Here is a 22477-nt window from a genome sequence, read left to right on the forward strand (position 1 = left end):
GAGCCAGCTGCATCCTTTCCTGGGCAATTTTTTTTTTTAAAAAATCTCGCCATGGTGGTACGTGGCCTGATTGAATAACCAAAAGGTGGAGATAAAAGATTTTTTAAAACTGGTTAAGGAATACATACTTTTATAATAAAGGAAAATGCAAAATGAATGGTAATATTATATATGTAACACCAGAAGTTGTTTTGTACAAAATAATAATCAAAATACTATAAAAGTTGTTTTGTACCAAATAATAATCAAACCTAAGCTTAACCCTTGCATCCTTTCAAGGGGGTAGGAGCAACCTCTAAGCCAAGGGGTTCAAACTCAATTGTTACTTGGGCCGGATATGACATAAATGTCATTTGGTGGGGCTGGGCCATGCCTTGCCAGCCTGAATCGAGAGTGGGGAGTGGCTGCCTTGGCTGGCTCGTGAGCTGCATAAGAGCTCTCAAGGGGCCAGATCCGGCACGCGGGCCTTGTGTTTGACACCCCTGCTCTAAGCTTTATCAGTGTGTGTTTCTTTGAAAGACTTCTATGCTGCATTCTCTGTTAAAATTATCTTTAGGGCATTCACAGATTTTTTTTTTTAAATGCACAACTATAAAGTCATTTAAAACAAACCACACTAAAACGTTCTAAAACATAGAACCTTATAGCTAAGATTAAAAATACCAATAATAATTAAAACACACAATTAAAATATACAGGACATCACCTACACAGAAAAGCTTTCAAAACAAAATGTCTTTGCTACCACAAAGGAGAAATCATATAGAAGTGCATTCTGTAATGTAGGTGTCATCATGGAGAAAACCATACCCTGTGCTATTATAGTCACATCTCAACAAAGGATGGAATGTGAAGTAAGGCCTTTCTCATGTAAAGATTAAAATGATAAATGTACTGAGCTCACAAATAGTTAGGCAGTCCTGCATTTGTGCTAAGTTGAAGAAACGGGCAGAAGCATTCCACACAAGCCACAATTCTAAACCAGTTTTATGGCATAAGTACATAAACATAAGAACATAAAAAAGGCCCTGCTGGATCAGACCAAGGCCCATCAAGTCCAGCAGTCTGTTCACACAGGGGCCAACCAGGTGCCTTTAGGAAGCCACTAACAAGATGAGTGCAGCAGCACCAACCTGCCTGTGTTCCACCGCACCCAAAATAATAGGCATGCTCCTCTGATACTAGAGAGAATAGGTGTGCAGCATGACCAGTAGGGTTGCCAACCTCCAGGTAGTTGAAGCCAAACAACAGCAGTACAAAACCAATACCACGTATATGGAAAAAGTGAACGTTGTTGCAAGTGAGAAGGTATAACAATTACATACAAACAATATACGTGACACAAAACAGAAGTTTGTGATCCTAATACGAGAGTCTCAAGAATTATAGTCCAAGTCTAGCACACAAAATAAAGACCAAATATCAACATGTAGATCCGGTCTTAATAAGCTGCTGGCGTTAGTAACCATGTATAGTGGGGTTTATATTCTTGGACATGCTCGTTCCCTTGACCCATGTCAAAGGCACAATAATACAGGGATCTGGTTGAGAGGGGGAGGGGAATAACTCTTTTCAAAAAATAAGTGAATTCTCATTTCTATTAATGGACATTTGGATTGAGTATCATTTTGTTAATTTCAACCAGTTATTTGCAAGCATGTATTCAAGGATACCCCTGCAGTTCCTTGATTTGTTGAAAAACATTGCCACTCCAGGGCTTAGTGTGGGGAGCGGGACGAGGTCGACAACACATTGGAATAGAATTGATGCATTTAAACAACGTAACATTAAAACATTAGACAGAATAATTTATTTGAAGAAAGATTTTATTTTGGAGAAATTTTGGCCACAGCTTAATTGGCAACAGCTGAAATGCATTGGCACCGCATGTGGGCTAAAGCAGTGACATCATTTTACCCCAATGCTCCTGATGTCATCCTACTCCCAGCGCACCTGCTGGAGTAGCATGGAGATGGCAGAACACAGGTTACACCTGGATGTGAGCCACTTGGTGATTCCTCTGCCACTTGGGAGGAGGCTGTTTGGACAGCCCTTCAATAGGGCATATCCTTCCCTGAGCCTCCCCCAAAATCCCTTAATGGGACCCCCCAATGGGGAAAAGGGGGCACGCAGGCTGCCTTTTCTGAAACTGATTCCAGCCCACTGCTAAAAACCACCTAAGCTGTGACGATTAACAATTTTAAAGCAAAACCTTATACCTAGGGAGGGAGGGAGGGATGGGCAAACCTGAAGGCAGTCTGCGCAGAGGCAGAAGCATGCCTCTTTAAATCCCGTCTGGCCGGACTGGGGGGAAAGCTTCCCCCCAGTCCGGCCAAACCATCCTTCCTGTCCTCTCTGCTTCTCCTGGATTGGCTTGTTTGAGCCTCTTGCAGAGGGCTGATTGGCCCCTGAATGCCTGGGGAAGCCCAGGCGCGCCGCACTCTGGAGAGCGGGTGGCGAAACAGCCGCTCATCCCTCCAACGCCGTGGAAGCTTGCCAGCTCTGCTGCCTTTTGTGGCTTCTCCCCATCCTCCTCCCCCCCGCCCGGTGGCAAATCCAGACTCTGGGTGAGGGCCCAGAACCGTGCTTCTGGGAGTCATCCACATACAGGTAACACTGGTCAACATACCAATAACATTGTACTTTAAACTGGATACAGTCTTGCTCCAGCAGGGAAATTTCATGTCAGAACCTTGTGATACCCATAGGATGAATCTCCTAGGATACAAAACAATCAATCAGTAATACTTTCTGGGAATGACCAGTTATGCCAGGTAATTTTATTTCAGAGTGTATGTAACTTCATATGTAAGTACATGGAATACATTGTGTGTACTTTTTTGTAGAACCAGGTATTTAGAAGACAGGTGTGTTCTACCAAGGGTAGAACAAGCAAAAAATATTTTTTTGTCTGTAAACTATCAGTATTTTAGCATATTTTCAGGGTAAACTACAGTACACTGTTTACGTACTTTTGTATCCTCCATTACAACCCCTAAAGCCTGAAAATACTTTCTGCATAATCTGAAATTAAACTATCATTGATGAACATTATTATTTCTCTCTCTCTCCCTTACACACACACTTTTAATATGCAGACATTTTGCTTGGGGCTCATCAGTTTTACCATGGTAGACAGGTGCTCTCATTATTCAAATAGACTCAGCAGAGATTGTTCAGAGATTCAGTATTTGGCAAAAGATTAAATAAACCTGTTTCCATATGCAAATACTGTTAAAACATGAGCAGCAGTCATGTTTTTATTTTTACATTTATTCATTTTGGGCACAGCAAAATGCATTTTGAATTGGCCTTGGTGTTGACATTAAAAAGTATTCAGATAAATGTTATTTGGAAACTATTTGTGTTCCTTTGATCTGATGATTTAACCATTGCAAAGTACAATCCTGATTCCGTTTTCAAAGTTCTGTTATGGCTAAAGACATATTCCAGCAACAACAGAGTTAAGTTAAATAAATTATCTCATTACCACCCTCACCATAGGAGAATTATGAAAAAACATAATTCAGTGGCGACAGCTGCTGAAGAGTTAAAATCATTCCATGAATTGTTTGGATTATGAACATATCCTAGTGTGTTTGTAATCTTAAATAAATTCAGATGACCCCACAACATTAACAAGAGTTGGTTAATAGCTTGGAACTTAATCTCTGGTGTCATTAAATATTTGGGCAATTTATAATGAATCTTTGTGCTGTTGTTGTTGTTTCATTTGCCTCAGAGTACCACAAGAACATCTTTGGTGTAGAGATTAAACAAATGCAGTTTATGTATTGTGAGACAGCTTTAGGTTTATATTTATAGCCTGCCTTGTGTTGATCTTTTTAGCTCCCATTTTTCAGTGTGTTCTTTCATTTTATAGCATAATCTTTGGATACTGCAATACACACATGTTGGATTTCCTTGCAAACTTCATCCAACTGCTGCAACCATATTATTCACAAGAACTGGCCAAGGAGACCACATTTTACTATTGTTGAAACTGTTATATTGGTTACCAGTTAGGCCGGTAGATAATAATGTAAATTTGTGTCAATTAAGACTGAAGGTTTCATAGGATCAAATAATTATTAGTACCAGAAATCTCCTGCAATCAGTAAACTTAGATCTGAAAAGAAAGTCTAGACTTCAGACACATTTATCACCAAAATTGCCAGTTATGAGAACTAGGCAGAATTCATAATCCTGGTGGCAACCTTTATGTACCCAAATTGACTGGGCCCTAGCTATATAAATAAATGTCTTCTTTCAAATATTTCATGTTTTCAAATGACATAGATTTCCAAAAGAATAATTACTGAAGGTTCAATATTAGGGTTGCTAGAGATCTCCTGCTATTACAGCTGATCTCCGGATGACGGAACATGAAGGCAGAAAAAAACCCTAACCGAAGTTAATCCCAGAGTAAGGCAGTGCCGTTTATGATTTCTTAAAAACCACTTTTTAATTAGAAGAACCATTTTTCCCCCACCAGCACCAGAGATAATCCCTCTTGGAGTTTAAAAATCTTTAAATGAAGCAAAGAGCAATGCTGTCTCATCTGAATCTTTTCCTCTCATCAAGTATGTCCATACATTAACCCACTACCAAAGCAGTACTGGAGTTACAACCATCAGCTTGTGTGAAAGAATGCTGAAAAATGAACACATCCCAAGATTACTGTTGGCTGGACTTAGCGTACCATTAAGTTCATTGTCAGAGAGCTTTTTTGTGTTGTCTGAATGGCTTGATACTGCTATCTGTCTTTATCCTCAGACAGACATGTTGAAAGGTTTCAAGGCCTACTACAGCTTGAAGAAGTTAATGAGCAGACTCTAAAATACATTGACGGGTATGTTTCTAACTGTGAAGACTCAGCCAGGATCCAAATTCCTGCTTTCCCTTTTTCCTGAAAAGTGGCCTTGTAATGCTACTAAAAGGCTGCTGCTGATTTTTAAAATAAAGTATATTTTAATCAGGTCATCAGATGCATAACTGTTACAAAGACCTTTTTGTGACTTTTCTAATGCAGAAAGTCCTTTCTTCTCAGAGCCTTAGTTTAACCATGATTTTTAAATTTGGTAACACTGAGTAATTCCTGAAGCAAAGCTGTATCCAGCCTACAAAACATAAATGTGAACATATTGTAATTATTTTACTTTGGAATGTGTTGAAATGCAATTGTCTCTTCACTTTCCAAGTGTGAAATAAAATGGATCTAACATGCATACTAATACAATTGTGCTGAATTTGGTTGAAAAATACTCTCTAGTAATACACACTGTTTCTAATATTCATTTTTATACCCATTAAAACATTATTTTCATTAGCCATGATGACAATTAAACATCTAAGCATGCAGTATGTGTAAATATTCAGATTTTTATTGGCCAGAAAGTGAAATGTCCTTTGTGATAAACATCCTTAGAAAAACCCAGTCTTGGAATAAGTAGTAACACCAGTAAAGTTTGCAAATAACATGCTCTTAATACAATTTTTAAAATTATGTTCAGAAACCCCTTATCCTGAAACTCTTATTTTGTGGGGTTTATTAACAAGCTGTATTTCAAGCTGATGTCCCAGGACCAAACTACATGATATACTATTTTTCACTAATCAGGTCTAGGTTCCCCAACAACCCAGACCAAATTCTTTTTTTTTCTCTGCAGCACACAGGAACTGTGGGGGAAATAATTTTTAGACTCTGCAGGAGCCTGATTTGGCTTGAGACCACAGCATGGGGGGAGGAGGGACTCGTGCCTTCACCCCACGTCACTTTCCCAAGCTGAAATGGCTCAAAGGGGGAGTTATTTGCATGCCTTTGGAGCAGCTATTTCCATGCATGTTAGCTGTTTTGGATCATGAAAACAGTGCAGGGAGGAAGGCAGGAGTCCTTCCTCCCCACACGCTACAGTCCAGAGCCAACCCAAGAAGAAGAAGAAGAAGAAGAAGAATTGGTTTTTATATGCTGACTTTCTCTGCCACTTAAGGAAGAATCAAACCGGCTTACAATCACCTTCCCTTCCCCTCCCCACAACAGACACCCTGTGAGGTAGGTGAGGCTGAGAGAGAATGACTTGCCCAAGGTCACCCAAGGTCACCCAGTGTGTAGGAGTGGGGAAACAAATCCAGTTTTCCAGATTAGCCTCCACCGCTCATGTGGAGGAGTAGGGAATCAAACCCAGTTCTCCTGATCAGACTCCACCACTCCAAACCACTATAAGGGCCCCACTCTCTTGGGCCCCCCAAAAAAAATTAAAGGAAAAAAAACTGGATGTACATTGTGTTTCTAAAGGAACTTTTGTTTTTGCCAAATGCCAATGTGTTTGCATTATTAAGTTTGTTATGAATAAAAAATCATTAATTATTTCACTATTAATATACTTCTTCTTAATTGCATTTCAGTTCAACAATTACTTTGATAAAATACATATTTTGTTATGTGCAAATGGCTTTAGATACCTATTAGGTCCATAAATTACCATATAGCATATATTCAACACAAAAAACAGCGACAATTTGTTGTTGACAAAGGACAGCTGGACATATAAAGGGCCCCATTACCTTCAATAGCTTAGGGCCTCATCAAACCTAAATCCCGCCCTGCAAGAGATGAAAGAATTGTCACCTGCAGCATGCAAATAGCCAGCACTCAATTCTTGGCCATCCTTTCCTAATTTTGCCACAATTAAGTTCAAAAAGCCACATCTTCACCTTGTATCTTGCTTTACAGATCAATGAAAATAACTCAGCCTTATAGATTCACTCAGATCAATTTATTAGCATAGTTCGATTATTTTGAGCTAATCTATGTAACAAGAGCAATTGATCTGAGCTGACTCTAACACAAGATCTCTCCCATTAGTTTTACATTTGGAGGCAGTATGCGCACAGGTGGGAGAAAAGAGCATCTGCAGCTGGCGCTTTGTTGTCTTTTCTTCGCCCTTGTTCCCACCGCCAAATAGGCAAGAAGATTTTTAAACTGCAAGCAGCTTGTCTCTTTGGCAGTGTTATCGTAATATTTCTGACTCCACAGATAAGATGAGCAGAATGAGGAATGGCTTAAAACAACCTTCATATGAAGAGCAACTAAAATATCCTGTAGAACAGTCTAGATCTATGGCCATGTGGTCTGAGGGTAAACCCTTAACTTCCCAGTTCCCTAGCTTAGCACTGTTAAATGTCAGGGAATGTCTCTAAATTGTAAATTCTTTCACTACAGTTACTCCTGCAGTGAAACTGGAAAATGGATCTCCAGTTCAGGGTGTGGTTCTCTTCTAAAATTGTACATCCCTTCTTTGGAATCAGGACATAGTTCCCAGCTGAGATGCTGGCCACTGTCAAAGTTGTACAATCTTCTTGTATTGTCTGTCATTTCCCCTTGTGAATTGCCAGAAGAAAGCAGATATGAAGCACATACAGATGTACTACTGTTTTTTTTTACCTGGCTGCAGCTGCAGCTACAGGAATGCACAAGATCAAGTCAAATGCAGTAGGATATATGTATCCTATCAAGTCCATTCTTTTGTCAATTTGTCACTGTTAGGGTCAACACTACCACTTTGTAGTAAGCCCATAAAGTGCATTTCATGCTTTTATGAAACAGCCATGGTTTGAGATGTGATATATCATTTGTAAAAGTCAGACAAAGAATCACTTACTTGGAAGAGAGGGGGAAATAGCCAAAAGACCTAAAGATTTAGCACAGTGGTAAGAAATATACAAGGAGAGCCAGTGGGGTACAATGGTTAGGGTGTCAGACTAGGAGCTGGGAGATATAAAACCATAAGCCATAAAACAACTCAATTAATTTAAAAGATGGACACAGTATATACGTGCTTACTGTGGCAGGTAATGCCAACCATAAGCATATAATTGGTTTGGCTACCCACCCCCAATAGATCAATCTCACCTGCGGCCGTCCTCAACCATAGGCCCGGCGGAATAGCTCTGTCTTACAGGCCCTGTGGAACTCTTTCAAGCCCCGCAGGGCCCTGATGTTACTAGGCAGAGCATTCCACCAGGCTGGGGCCAGGGCTGAAAAGGCCCTGGCCCAGGTCGAGGACAGCCGCACACTCCTCGGGCCGGGGACCACCAACAGATTATTATCAGCAGAGCTTAATGCTCTTCGGGGGGTATACCAGGAGAGGTGGTCCCGAAGATACAAGGGTCCCAGACCGTGTAAGGCTTTAAAGGTTAAAACCAGCACCTTAAATCTGATCCGATACTCCAGCTGGAGCCAGTGGAGTCGGAGTACTGGCTGTATATGTTCCCTGGGCGAGGAGCCTCGCCGCCGCATTCTGTACCAGCTGGAGCCTTCAGGTGAGTCTCAAGGGCAGCCCTACGTAGAGCAAGTTACAGTAGTACAAAAAAAAATCAGTAAATTTTGGGTTCAGGTTTATTGGGGCCCTTTCCCCAGTAAACCCAGAATAAGCTAAATACTCATACTGGTAAAGGGGTATTTCGGCTTCCTCAGGAAGCCCTCCTTTGTAGGTTTTAAAGCAAAGGCTAGATGGCTATCTGACAACAATGCTGATTCTGTGAATTTTCCTCCAGGCCAGATTGGCCAGGGATCCTGGAGGTCTGTTGTTGCCATCTTCTTGGCATGGAGTAAGGGTCACTGGTGGTGTGTGTGGGGGCGGGAGGTAGTTGAAATCTCCTGCATTATGCAGGGGGTTGGACTAGATGATTCTGGTGGTCCCTTCCAACTCTATGATTCTATGAATCTATCTTCTTTCTGTCTCTTGAAGATGTGACTGCAAACTGAAGCAAGGTCTAGTGGATCCTAAAAAATCACAGTGCTCAAATGCTGTATATTGTGAGGCTGGAGAAAAAGAGAAGTGCCAGGGTAACTGGTGAAGAGAAAAAATTGCTAGGGGTAGTGGAACAAAGAAAAAAATTGGTGGGGAAAAGGAGGGGAAGTAAAAAAGAAGTGAAGGAAAATCAGAGGCAAGCTATACACTAGGTGATCCTAAAAAAGGACATGGGCAGGCAGGTAAGGAAGTTAACAGATCACTTGCTTGCTGGGTCTAGAGACTAGAAAGGGAACTATTTCTATTCTTTATGCAGCATCATGACCTCAGAACACAGAGGATAAGCAGTATCACAGGACATGAAATCCCATATTGATTTGAGATCAGCCAATTCTTGAACGGCAGATTCTAGTTTATATATAATCAGGAAGGATCAACATGATAGTTCCACAAAATAGCATACTGCTTTAGTTTTAAAACACTCCCTTCTGGGATCAATCCATTTAATTAAACACTGCTGTTCATTAGATACTTCTGCCTCACCAGGAGGTCGCTTTCCACTTTCCTTTCAACTGGTTGTATTTCATTTCCTTGTAGTATATATTGACATGAAATAATGTGAGACCTGAGGACAGCAGTAACTTGATATGGTCAAAAATCGGAATGGGTATCTTGAAATATCAATTTTGTATGGAGGTGGTCAATTTTTAGCCTTTGTACACTAGCGATCACAGAATAGAGGACAGAATGTGTAGAATTTGGGAAATTGTTTTCTGCAAGCATCCTGTTCTGTTCTCTATTACCATATCAAGAACAATCACTCTTGAAGCATATACTTGAAAAGATAAGATCCATACAATCTCAGACATGTACTTTGTGCTATTCTTTCAACAAGGAAATAACCCCCAACTTCCATCCTTTCAGTTTATTTTGGACAGAAGCTGAGATATACATTCAGAAATTCTTTGTCCCCTTACTTGAAGTTGTTTGAAGCAGCATTTGTGCATGTATGCACACAAATCCAACAATACCCTCATCAATCTATTTTCCTTTATGGCAACACATAAACTGACAGCCTGATGTGACAATTTTTTAAACACCTTGTTAATAAAACTGTTCATATAGGCTCTGATTTGGATGTAGGATAATTACTCAGTGTTCCAGCTCTTCTTGCAGTTGGTTGGATGAGTTTCAGTTATCTCAGTTTAAATGTACAGGCGCAGTCTGTCACTTACTTATTAAATTCTTGTCCATCTTGGATCCAGACTAGTATTTTCACAACCCCAAGGCCTTCCATGCTGTTGTTTTACATTTGTGAATGTCATTTAGATTTCTTCCTTCTTCCTGCCTGCCCTAATAGATTTCCAGGCAGAATATTAGCCAAAGACCAATTACTATATCCCTAGTCTTAAACCCCTAGTCTGAATTTTTTTGATTGCATACAGACAAAAAAAAAGGAGCATCTTTGCAAATCATTAATTGCACATTGCTGTTGGATACTCTCATCCAAACAGCATGGCTAGGGGGGAAAAACTACAATTATAGCGTATAGCTAGGCTATTCCTGTGTATTCCATTGTTCTTGGATGCATCAGATTTCTACAATACCGTGAACAAAACATTTTCTTAGACAGAGCTATCAATAATAATAGCAAACCTAGCCTTATCTGTTGGTGTGATGAGGTAAAACTCTTAGAATTTAAACAGACTGCAGGGTTAAGAGAAGCATTCTCACATGAGATAAGTACTTACAGACAATAAAATAACGATAATAAATTGGAAGAGATCTAAAAACCATTCTGGGAATTTATCAGGCCTTGAAAATAGGCCATCTATGCAAGCAAAAAACGATTAGTCCTTACTAGTTCTATCCTCTGCTTCTCCCTGCTTTTACCTTTGTGAAATTATAGTTTAAAAATAATAAAATGGTACAGAGTAAAAATATCTGAAGGTTTTATTTCAATAGATGACAATGAAACTGACTGAGCACTGACCAATCATCCCTCTAAGAAACTGCCATCATAACTTTTAAAGAAAGGTTTGCTGAACAATCTTATGGGCTTGTTGCTGGTTGTTCCTCTGTTCTTTTTAGAATAAATTATTTGAGATGAGAACTAGAACAAATGGACACATACAGCATTTAAAAACAGTAATACAAATATTTAAAATTGTTAACTGATTTTCTTCTGGGTTCACTTCCAAGTAGGGCTGTCAAAAAAAAAAAATTCGGTACAGTTCGGATTCGGCCGAATTTGGCCCTTGTGGGTTCGGTACGTGCTGAAGTCCGAACTCCCCCACTTGGGATCCGTTCAATTCGGCGGGAATTCAAAGTTCGGGAAAAAAATTCGGCCGAATAAAGCCATTAAAAACACAACCGCGCCTTTCCGCGGCTCTGGGGGGGGCATTTTTGGGCTTAGAGGTCCCAAACTTTCAGCAGAGCTTCAAAGGACGTATATTGAAAGACTCCCCAAGTTTTGTAAAGATTGGGTCAGGGGGGGCTGAGATATGGGCCCTGAAAGGGGTCCCCCCCACCCTTAATGTGGATCTCTCCGAAGAGCTTGCCGCCCACGCACAAAGCTCCCGGCCCGACAAACAGCTGATGAGAGCAAGGGCGGGGCAGGTGCTAAGAACTTTGCAAAGCAACACAACTGCAGAGCAACCCCTTTGCAAATATGCAAAGGGCGGGGCAGGTGTGAAGAATTTTGCAAAACAATACAACTGCAAAGCAACACAAGCACGCAATGCAAAACCTTTGCAACAGTGCATAGCAACACCTGACACCTGGGAGTTTGCATACCATGGAAAGGGACAGAGGCAGCTAGCTATGCATAATGAGCAGGAGGGGGTGGAATGTCTCCTTTTGCATTGGACTTGGGACCAGGCAGATGCATTCTTTAAGTCACCATTTGAAAACCAGTTTTGAGCAAGCATCAATAACCTAACTGATCTTATGAATGAGGAAAAACCTGAAGAATAAAAATGAAGCCCCCTCTCAAACCAGGGAGAGAGAGACTGGAGGGGGAACACACACCCCAGGCAGAACCGGCAAAAGCCCCCTTTGGCTTCCCCCCCCCACCCACAGAAACTGCTCCCTCCCCACACACACACACAGACTCTGCTTTCCCCCCCACACACACACAGAAAAGAAAAAATATAGATTAAAGCCCCCAAAGGGGTCTTACTGTGGCTGTCTTCTGTTCCAGCAGGAGGGGCTGGGAGGCTGGGTAATCCAATATGATTCCATTTGTATCCAATATAAGATCCATATGTATGCATCTCTCGAGGGTGATCCATTCATCCCAATAGGGGAAAGGGGAAAGCCCATATCTCGGGGGGGCCCTGACCCAATGTTTACAAAACTTGGGTGGTCTCTTAAAAAGCCTTGACTGAAGCTCCGCCGAAAGTCTGGGATCGGCACACCCAAAAATGCGCCCCCTGCAGCCATGGAAAGAGAAAAGGGGGGGAAGCCAATATTTCAGCCCCCACTGAACCCATCTTTACAAAACTTGGGTGGTCTCTTAAGAGAGATTCTCTGAAGCTATGACAAAAGTTTGGGGGCTGAACCCCCAAAAAAGCGCCCCCTGCAGCCACGAAAATGGAAAAGGGGGGAGAGGAAAAAGGGGTGGAGCCCATATCTCGGGGGGCCCTGACCCAATGTTTACAAAACTTGGGGGGTATCTTAAGAAGCCTAGTCTGATGCTCCGCTGAAAGTTTGGGGTCGGCACACCCAAAAATGCGCCCTCTGCAGCCATGGAAAGAAAAAAGGGGGGAGCCCATATCTCGGGACCCCCTGACCCAATGTTTACAAAACTTGGGTGGTCTCTTAAAAAAACCTGTCTGAATATCACCTGAAAGTTTGGGGTCGGTACCCCAAAAATGCGCCCCCTGCAGCCACGGAAAGGAGCGAATGTGCATAAGCACCCCCTCACACACACGAGGATTTCCCTCTCTCTCTCTCTTTCCCCGGCCGGCCGCACATCAGCTGATTCCTCCAGCACTCAATCCTGACTGATTGGCCAGAAGAAGACCCAGCTTGGCCACCGATTGGCCGGGGGAGGAGAATGCTGCTTACTGACGGTTATGCTGCTTACTGACTGCCGAATTGGCCGAATTTATTCGCCGAACTCCCGAACTCGCTGAATTCGGCCCCCCCGGTTGCCCGCCAGTTTTGAGTTCGGATCCGTCCGAACTAAAAACCGCCGAATCAAGGGAAATTCGGCTGATTTTCAGTTCGGGCCGAACCGAATTGACAGCCCTACTTCCAAGTAATGGGGATTACCCTTAAAGTTCTTCATGGCTGGAATCCAACATGTCTAAATACTGCCATCTCCAGATCCTCTGAATAGTCTAGGGATGTCAGCCTCCAGGTGGGACCTGGGGATTCCCCAGAATTACAGCTCATCTCCAGACTGCAGAGATCAGTTTTCCTGTAGAAAGGGGATGCTTGGGAGCGTGGACTTTCTGGCATTGTACCCTACTAAGGTCCCTGTCCTCCCCAGGTTCCATCCCCAAATCTCTAGGAGTTTTTCAACCTGGAGTTGGCAAGCCTACCCCCCATCCCCTGCCGATGGCCAGGGGGGACCTGGCAACCCTAGAACAGTCTCTTAACAATCTCAGGACAGTTAATTAGGGCACTTTCACACATACTGTATAATGCACTTTCAATCCACTTTCAATGAACTCTAAATATCATTTGCAAGTGGATTTTGCCATTTCACACAGTAAAATTTAGCTGCAATGTGCACTGAAAGTGGATTGAAAGTGCATTATTTGGCATGTGTGAAAGCACCCTGTAATCTTACTGTTCAGAAATTGGGCTTTCTCAGAGGCCACCCCTTGTTCTGAAATAGTCTTCCTAAAGCTCTAAGCCAGATCCGTTCCCTCTTAACATTCTGGAAGCCTTGTAAAATGTGCCTTTTTGTAGATATGGTTGGAGCAATGAACTGAAATGTTAAATATAAGACCAATGATTTGTAAGCTGCAAAGCTGGTGATTTTATAATTGCCTTATAATGGACCAGGTTTTCAGTTTTTGCATTTTTATTTTATTTTTTTGCAATTTTTCTTTACCATTGCTTTTTTAGCCAGAAGTGTGGGTTATGAATACATTTAAATACATAAATTTAAGGGTTACAAATGGGTAAAGGGATTACTTAGTTTCTGCCATGGCTCCACACACCACACAGTAAGGGGGAATGGGGTACAGCCCTGGTGGCTTGCTAGCAGCAGCAGAATTCCATTAGGAATTGAGTTGGTGTCTCTTCTATTTCAAGAATGTAGCTTAGGCCTGGCCAGAGGTGCAAACCTTTGGGCAAGAACTAAAGGGCAACAGATGAAGGGTTCTTGGCCCTTGACTCTTAGCCTTGGGTCTGGTGTTAAGCAGCTTGGTGGACAAGGAGCAACCCAGGATATGTTTGTGTTGTATTTATTTTATTTACTTTATAATCTGCCTTCTCACTGAGACTCAAGGCAGGTTACAAAATTTAGCGATGCAATAGGAACTATATCACTCAGTAAGCATTGCAATAAGATTAGATTCACAGTTACAAAATAATGCTATAAAAACAGTATAAGACATAAGTAATATAAAAAGCGGATTACAGAAATTAGAAAACAATGCACTAAAAACTAGAAATACATACAATAAATAGTGCCATAAACTATGTGTGTGTGTGTGTGTGTAAAGTGCCGTCAAGTCGCAGCTGACTCATGGCGACCCCTTTTTGGGGTTTTCATGGCAAGAGACGAACAGAGGTGGTTTGCCAGTGCCTTCCTCTGCACAGCAACCCTGGTATTCCTTGGTGGTCTCCCATCCAAATACTAACCATAGCTCTGCTCTATTCATAAAAATGACCTCCTGAACAATTCTGTTTTACTGCAGCCCTATTCCCTTTATATGAATGCCCTTCTGACCAATTCTGTTTTACATATTCTGCAGAATAACAGAAGTGTGAGGGCCTGCCTGACCTCCTCAGGGTGACCATTTCACAAAGAGGAAGCCAACAGTTTATTTAAATGGCACTGTATAACTTGGATGTTGTATTCTGAGAAATTTTATATAACTGGATTTTGGTTCATTTGGGAAGCAAATCAACATAGAAATGCCCTAAACAAATAAATGAATAAGATTTGCATTAGTTATGAAAGTAGTGGCTCTGTGAAGAACTGCATTTCTGACCAAGAGACCTCCTGACTAGTAGCTGTGAAACAATTGGTGGAGGGGCATATGTGCATCTTCCAGAAATTTGGGAGTTTTTTTGGGCTGCAAATGTAGATCACTGTGCCTAAATTACACACAATTCTTGATTGCATTGAATGATCAGTTGCCATTTCACCTCTTTTCCAATCAACAACTTCCTATATTCTCATTACTACCCATTTGTATGAACAGAAGAGACACCTCTGCACATTTATCTCTTTGAATGCATGGAATTAAACCTTCACTGAAATGTGTGGGAAAGCCCTTGTTACTGAACGAGTTTCATGTTCACAGTGGGACACCTGTGACAGCAAGATTTTCTGGTTCATGTATTTATACATTGTTTTTGTCATGATACTTGCACCAACTATAAATAAAGTTCTCTCTGTAGCTCTTTATAAGTGTGAACATCTTGTAGTATTTTAAGGTTTCAGCTAGTCTCCATAGAAACTGACTGTTGAATGCTTGGGAAACTGGTCTATGTTTTTTGCCATTCCATTTTGCCAGCACTTGGGAGAGAAGGAGTTTAGGTCATTGTCCTTTTGCCAGAGGAAAGAAACCTTTATGGTATTCTTTCTGGTTCATCATTCCTTTTTAAATCAGAAGATTTTCTGGTCAGGAAGTTTGGCGATCCTGTTGCAGCCCTAGGGAATGAGGATATAGATAGTGGCAGTAGACAACAGCTCCCAAACACCCTCTCTTCTTCCTGACTAGGTTGGATGATCTCATTGGATCTAAGAAGCTAAGAGTGTGTCAGCCCTAGTTAGTATTAGGATGGGAGACCACTAAGGAATTCCAGGGTTGCTATGCAGAGGAAGGCAACGGCAAACCACCTCTGTTAGTCAGTCACTTGCCTTGAAAACCCTAAGGAGCTGCCGTAAGTCGGCTGTGACTTGATGGCACTTTACATACACACTCTCACACACCCTCTCCTCTCCCAAGGAACCTCAAATGTTCCTTGGTTTGCTGAGGACTTGGATCAGTGACACAGTAGGGGCAGATAGATCAGAAGTGGAGGATGAATGCATCTCAACATGACTGAGAGAACATTATCATGCCTACCCTCTGGCAGTGATAGTGACAAAGTAAGTTACATTCTCTGTCACCACTGCAATACTGTCCTGCAGTGAATTTCAAGGTTTAAAAAGATATTCCAGGTCGTTGAGGATGCTGACCTGGGAAACATAAAGACCCACCATGACTCTCTTGTGATGCATTATGCAGATAAAATTGCTCACCACAACTTAGATGTCATCAGTAGCTTGGTTCAGGATGTTATTGAAGTCCAGTTTGTTTCTAGTTACATGGATGACATTTAGTTCATGAAGTGGAGAAGCTGATACTTAGAAGTGCAAATCTAAGCTTGGCCCTTGCCTTTTGTGGCTGATAGTATTACATAAGAACATAAGAAAGGCCCTGCTGGATCAGACCAAGACCCATCAAGTCCAGCAGTCTGTTCACACAGTGGCCAACCAGGTGCCTCTAGGAAGCCACTAACAAGACGAGTGCAGCAGCACCATCCTGCCTGTGTTCCACCACATCCAAAATAATAGGCATGCTCCTCTGATACTAGAGAGAATAGGTATGCAGCATGACTAGTATCCATTCTAACTAACAGCCATGAATACCCCTCTCTTCCATGAATATGTCCACTCCCCTCTTAAAGCCCTCCAAGCTGGCAGCCATCACCACATCCTGGGGCAGGGAGTTCCACAATTTAACTATGCGTTGTGTGAAAACAGACTTCCTTTTATCTGTTTTGAATCTTTCACCCTCCAGCTTTAGCAGATGACCCCATGTTCTAGTATTATGGGAGAGGGAGAAAAACCTCTCCCTGTCCACTCTCTCCAAACCATGCATAATTTTATAGACCTCTATCATGTCTCCCCTCAGCCGCCTTCTTTCCAAGCTAAACAGCCCTAAGCGTCTTACCCACTCCCCATAGGACAGTTGCTCTAGTCCCCTAATCATTTTGGTTGCTCTTTTCTGCACCTTCTCAAGCTCTGTAATATCCTTTTTTAGGTGTGGTGACCAGAACTGTACACAGTATTCCAAGTGTGGTCTCACCATAGATTTGTACAAGGGCAGTATGATATCAGCAGTTTTATTCTCTATTCCTCATCGGCCAGCATGGAATTTGCCTTTCTTACAGCAGCTGCACACTGGGTTGACATCTTCATTGAGCTATCCACTACCACCCCAAGATATTGTTCCAGGCCAAGTTGGTTGAGTGGGTCCAGGAGGTAATAAATGCCTTTCTGTAGGTGGGTGTCATTGTGACAGTTGAAGAAGGCATCCCTGGACCTGAAAGACCTAAATAACTGCTGCCTAGTAGTCAACTCAATTTCTGAGCAAGGCACTCAATCAGGTTGTGGTTACTATGCAGCTTCAGGTAGTCTTTGAAGAGATGGGTTTTCTAGACGCATTTCAATCTGGATTCAGGACTGGGTTTGGGGCTGAAATGGACATCATTGCCATGATTTCTTTTAAAAAATAATTACAAACCTCAAATAGAAAAGAAATAGAAAATACAACAACAATGATGGCAGGTCTAATTATAAGAAGTTTCCAAATATCTCAAAATGTGTTCATATGCAAATGTCACCTCTATGCCATACATTCAAATATTGAAAAGGTTGTAAGGTCCTCAATCCATTAGATTATAGGAGGTGGGCATTTATCTCTCCAGTGCTGTAATATAAGTCTTTTAGCACAGTGGGTCCATTCTTGTTGACCATCAGTGAGCCTCCAGGAGACAGGCAAATAGTTTAAAAGTACATATGCATCCTGAAAGATCAATGAATATTCTAATACAAAATTGATATGAGCAGTTATTTCCTCCCAAAAATACTGAAAAACTGGACATGGCCAAAGCATATGTCCTTTAAGAGGCATGTCCTTTAAGTTATAACACCAGCAATTAGACACTTTACTTAGTCCTTTACTGAAAATGGCCTTGATGGATGATTTTTGCCAGGAGAGTGACCTGTTGATTTTCTTGGCCTCTTTGTGTCTTTTGATACAATTGACCATGGTATCCTTCCAGAGGAGCTGGCCAGGTTGCTTTGGTGGCTTATTTATTTAATTATTTAAGGCATTTGCAAGACATGTTCAAGGAGGAGTATTCATGGCTACTAGTAAAAATGGATACTAGTCATGATGTATCCCTATTCTCTCCAGGATCAGAGGAGTGTGCCAAATATATTAGGTGCTGTGAAACATAGGCAGGATGCTGCTGCAGTTGTCTTGTTTGTGGGCTTCGTAGAGGCACCTGGTTGGCCACTGTGTGAACAGACTACTGGACTTGATGGGCCTTGGTCTGACCCAGCAGGGCTTTTCTTATGTTCTAATGGTCTCTGCATGGGGGTGTAGCTAGCACCTGTTCATGGCACATGGTAAAGAGAGCTTCTTACAAGTGGAATTTCCCTCAAGGGTGGCTAATTTCCTTGACAGCTATAAATAACTAAACGTAACCCCAGGTTTCCAGAATGCCTGGTTATAATCAACATTTTGGGCAGCAGATGTATATATAATATAGTGAGATGGATTGGTGATGTGTGGTGAAAAATACAATCTTTGGTGCCTTTTGGTACAGTGGCAGTGATAACAGCTAAGCAATGCCCTCAAGTAAATGCTAGTTGGAACAGAAAGAGAACTACATGTTCAGTCATGCTTCTAATCACAGCTGATGGAACAAATGCTAAATTAACATAAACATCTATGATTCTTCCAAAGAATGGAAATGATTCCCTACTGCCAACTTTCTGAGAAATATATCTTTGGCAGACTTTGTTTCCACTCTCAACAGCAAAAGAACAACTTGTTATAAAAGTTTCAAAGGCAACTTTTAACAGCTGACAACCAGAATAGTTTTCTCATTTAAAAAAACCAGGGAAAATGAAATACTGTAATTTCACTTCCTCCCTATCAACCTTATGCTCAGGACCATACTGAAGGCTGAAAAATATACATTGTTGATGCACAGAACACTAGCAGTACATTTTGCTCGCCCCTTGCATTTCTAAGTCATTTCCGAGTTCAAACAACTGGGCTAAACAACTGAACATCAATTCCACTGGCCACCTACTTTCTAAGTATTAACTTTGGATGACGAAGGTCTTAGAATTTTTCATAACAACCTTTACTGAACCAGACCAAGTCTAGCATGTATCTTGCTTCCCTTAATGTTCATTCAGATGCCTCCAAGAAGCCTATGATAATAGCCTGATGGCAACAGCCTGCCTTTGTTGTTAGCTCTCCAGAAGAATACCTGCATTTAGTGACAATTTGTATAACCCCCTTTTAAATTCAATAAAGCCACATCCTGTGGCAACAGTTGTGTGCATGCAAGTTTATGTTTTTTATCAGAAGACCTGTGATACAACAATACTTCAGAACCTTCACATTGTTGGATATGGATTGTCCTGAATATGTGGATGTCTGTGTAATTTGGCATGCCAACTTGTGGGATTGTTGATTTTGTGCTCATTCGTTTTCACACAAATTGCCATGTGTAGTATAAATACAACTGCTTTGGAATCTTGCCTAGCCTCCAGGTTATGGTAAATAACTCAGCAGGGAATAAGGTGAAGAAGAGTAGAAATGTAAATGGAGGTCAAAAGGTTGGATCTTTGTAAGGATGAAAGATTTCAAAAACCAACATTGCATAAACAGCTGAGACACTGTGGCTATTTTTTTACAAGATAGTTTTATAGCAAATCATTTGAATACACAGTCTTTTGGCACATGGAAATTACAGCCTGTTTGAACAAGAGCAATTGGTTGCTGGGAATCAAAGAGGTACAGTCCTAATATAGGCCATCACAGTTACTTCTGGTGTAGAATTGAACTACTTTTCATTATACTTCCCAATGCAAAGGTTTTCAGTATGGGGACAGAGAGGTGTCATTTTGTGTCTGTAGTCAATAACAGCCAATAGCAATTTTTAGTTATATACTAGAAGATCAGGTTTTGTGTGAATCTAGCATTTTTCTGTTTTATTTGTCCTGGCCCCTTCCATTCCTCTGGCCTCTGTAAGTTATTACTAGGGTTGCCAGGTCCCTCTTTGCCACCAGTGGGAGGTTTCTGGGGCAGAGCCTGAGGAGGGCGGGGTTTGGGGAAGGGTGGGACTTCAATGCCATAAAGTCCAATTACCAAAGAGGCCATTTTCTCCAGGTGAACTGATCTCTATCAGCTGGAGGCCAGTTGTAATAACAGGAGATCTCCAGCTAGTACCCAGAGGTGAGTAAGGTAGTAGTAAGATACTAAGATAGTTTCTCACTGATATGGTTTTTACTACAGGTCGAATATCCCGCATCGGGACAGTTTGGGACCAGAAATGGTCTGTATTTTGGATCTGTCTGGATTTAAGATCTGATGTTCAGCTGAGGCAGGGAGGGAAGCTAAACTGAAGTCTAGGCTTGCTTGAATTCACTCAGACTTGGACTTCCGATAGAGAAGCTGATCCGAGCGCCATGTCCCCTGAGATCTCTCGAGGGAACCAAGAGGCGTTCTGAGCCAGGGCGTCCTTCAAAAGCCCCGATTCCGATCCTAAATGGTGGATTGGAAAGCAGGCAACCCCCTGCTGCCGATGAAGAGTGGTTTGACTCCCATCCCCTTCCCCCCCCACAAGAGCAGCTTGATGCGGAGGAGGGTTGGATGAAGTCCCGCCGGCTGAGGAGGAATTCACTGCCACGAACGCCTCACGGAAATAGGCTCCGATCGCCTTTATCTTTTACCGAATATTGAACAAGCTAACAACAGAGAACCCCGACCTCCAACATCCGAGTAAGTTACATGAACTCCTTTTGTCTACTAATCCAATTTTGAACGACCGGAATTTCTCAAAATCGGCTAAAGACTCTATACCGTTTTGCCCAGGATTCTAAGTGATCTTCTGACTAAAAAGGCTACTTAATTAAACTATAAACTATAATTAAACTATAAACTATAAACTGAACTAGCAGGCAAACAAAACAATCTGAAAGAATTGAGTGGCACAAATAGCTACCAATCGGCGGCTGCGGCATAGAAGGGGGGAGGAGAAATTCTTCACTTTCGATTCGCCATTCCTTTACCTTAGGAGAGTCCTCCAGCCACATTTTCATTCAGGAAGTGGCCTTTCTAGGAAGACAGGAAAACACAGTGGGCTGTTGGGCCGGATGTGCCCCACTCAGTGTAGCAGCAAAATAAATCCTACCCTCTTTAATCATAGAGTGGGAGCGACGGAAAGTCCACTGCCTTATAACTCTCTGTACACTTCCTGGAATAAGATTTAAAGCCAATCCAGAGCCTTCTAACAACTTATTAGCTTTTTTGCACTGAGTTGCCTGCTTATATTCAATTTACTAGTCTGGAAAATACAAAAGCCACAGACAATCATGGAAAGTAATCATCATAAGATACAAGAAATGTTGGCCATGCAAACTGAATTATTAAAGAAGAAGTTTGAACAGGTTTCCATACAACAAGAACAGTCAGCTATACAAATGACTTTAATTATTACTCAAAAATTTGATGTCATAATAAATGGGATCAAGGAAATAAAAGATCAAATTACAGTAATGAAAAATGGCATGAACAAGATGGAATTCACAGTTAGAAACATCACTAAAGAATTGAAAGAAGTTAAAATGGACATGAAATCTCAAGCACAACAAATTGAAGCAATACGAGTTCAGGTAGAGCGAGTGAAGGATCAAATAGCTGTTTTGGACCTGCAACTGAGAGAATCCAACCTGTGTATATGCAATCTGCCTGAAAGACTAGGGGACACCAGAGAGACTATCATAAAATCAATTGCTGATATATTTCATTTAAATGAACAAGAATTAAATCACGCAATAAATAAGATATTCAGAATTCCCTTGTCAACTCGAGTACAGAAAACAAAAGCTAGAGAGATCTTGATCTCCTTCTTTGACATCAGGATGAAAAACATAATTATGAAACTTCACTTGGAGAATCATCTAAGTGTAGATGATACACCGTTAATAATTCTCAAACATTCCTCGCCATCTGATTGCAAAGAGAAACATCTATAAAGACTTTACTGAGACACTGAGAAACAAGGAAATAAAATACAGCTGGTTGCTACAAGGACTTACCTACACCTACAAACAGGTTAAACATACTGTCAACTCATTGGAAGATATCAAAAACTTTTTGACAAGAAATCATGAGCTGACAGACCCTACTACAGGAATACAAAAAGAAGAATCAACAGTCCAAGGAGCAATGGGTAAAGATTGTCACAGACAAGAGACCACTTCACGAAAGAATACAGATGGCAACAGAAACTCCAGACAGAAGAAAAAGTTTAAAAAGAAGGGCTAAGAAAGCCGGAAGAATACCAATTTGACTTTTAATATGGGAAATGGGGGGAGTAGAGGAATAATAATATCAAATTAATTTTTTACTAGGGGGTATATAAAGCTACTTAAGATCTAATCCATTATAACATGACAGAGATGAGTGACTGGAGAAAATTAAGTCAATGTGTTTTGTTTTGTCTCTGCTTTTCTTTTT

The sequence above is a fragment of the Euleptes europaea genome, chromosome 10 (assembly GCF_029931775.1).
Source record: "Euleptes europaea isolate rEulEur1 chromosome 10, rEulEur1.hap1, whole genome shotgun sequence".
Taxonomy (NCBI): Eukaryota; Metazoa; Chordata; class Lepidosauria; order Squamata; family Sphaerodactylidae; genus Euleptes; species Euleptes europaea.